The sequence below is a fragment of the Mus caroli genome, unplaced genomic scaffold, assembly GCF_978045245.1.
Source record: "Mus caroli unplaced genomic scaffold, Mus_caroli_1 scaffold_5, whole genome shotgun sequence".
Lineage (NCBI taxonomy): Eukaryota > Metazoa > Chordata > Mammalia > Rodentia > Muridae > Mus > Mus caroli.
In genome coordinates, this window is record NW_028227260.1 from 15,312,966 (window position 1) to 15,314,457 (window position 1,492).

Here is a 1,492-nt window from a genome sequence, read left to right on the forward strand (position 1 = left end):
TGTCACATAGAACCTAAGAAAACACAAATGTCAACCCTGGATACTATACCCAGCAAAACTCTCAATCACCATAGATGTAGAGACCAAGACACTCCATGAAAAAAAAAAAAACAAATTTAAACAATATCTATCTACTAATCCATCCTTACAGAGGATTCTAGAAGGAAAACTCTAACACAGGGATAGCATCTATCCCAAAGAGAACATCAGAAATTAACCATCTCACAAAAAACTGAATAGAAGAGTATCACAAACACACATAATGCCATCTGCAACAACAAAAGTAACAGGAACCAACCAGCACTGGTCTTTAATATCTGACAACATCAATGGACTAAATTCCCCAATAAAAAGACATAGGCTAGCAGACTGGAGACACATGGAGGAGCCAGCATGTTGCTGCATACAAGAACCAAAACTCAGTGACAATGACAGACACTATCTCAGAGTAAAAGGCTGGAAAAAATTTTTCCAAGCAAATGTTCCCAAGAAACAAGCTGGAGTTGCCATTTTAATATCCAATAAAATAGATTTCAATCAAAGGTTATCAAAAGAGATAGAGAAAGACACTTCATACTCATCAAAGGTAAAATCCACCAATATGAAGTCCCAATTCTGAACAATTATGCCCAAAATTCAAGGGTACCCATACTGGTACAAGAATTGATATTAAATCTCAAAACTCACATTGAACCTCAGACAATAATAGTGAGAAACTTCAATACAGTACTCTCACCAATAGACAAATCATAGGTACAGAAACTAAACAGAAACACAGTGAAACTAACAGGAGTTATGAACTAAATGGATTTAACAGATATCTACAGAATATTTTGTCCTAAAACAAAAGAATATTCATTCGTCTCAGTACCTCATGGTACATTCTCCAAAATTGACGATATAATTGGTCACAAAACCGGTCTCAACAGATACAAGAAGATTGAAATAATCCCATGCATTCTATCAGATCACTATGAACTAAGACTGGTCTTCAATAACAAAAACAACAAAAAGCCCATCCACTCATGGAAACTGAATAACTATCTACTCAAGGATAACTTGGCCAGGGAAGAAATAAAGAAAGAAATTAAAATTTAAGCAAAATGAAGGCACATCATATCCAAACTTATGGGAGACATGGAAAGAAGTGCTAAGAGGAATATTCATAACACTGAGTGCATTCATAAAGAAATTGGATATATCCTACACTAGCAACTTAACAGCACATTTGAAAGCTCCAGGACAAAAAGAAGCAAACATACCCCAAGAGGAGTAGATGGAAGAAATAATAAAACTCATGGCTAAAATCAAGCAATTAGAAACAAAGAGAACTATCCAAGGAATCAACAATACTAAGTGCCAGTCCTTTGAGAAAATGAACAAAATAGATAAATCCTTAGCCAAACTAAGTACAGGGCATGGAGACACTATCCAAATTAACCAAATCAGAAATTAAAAGGGAGACATAAAAACAGAATCTAAGGAAATCAAA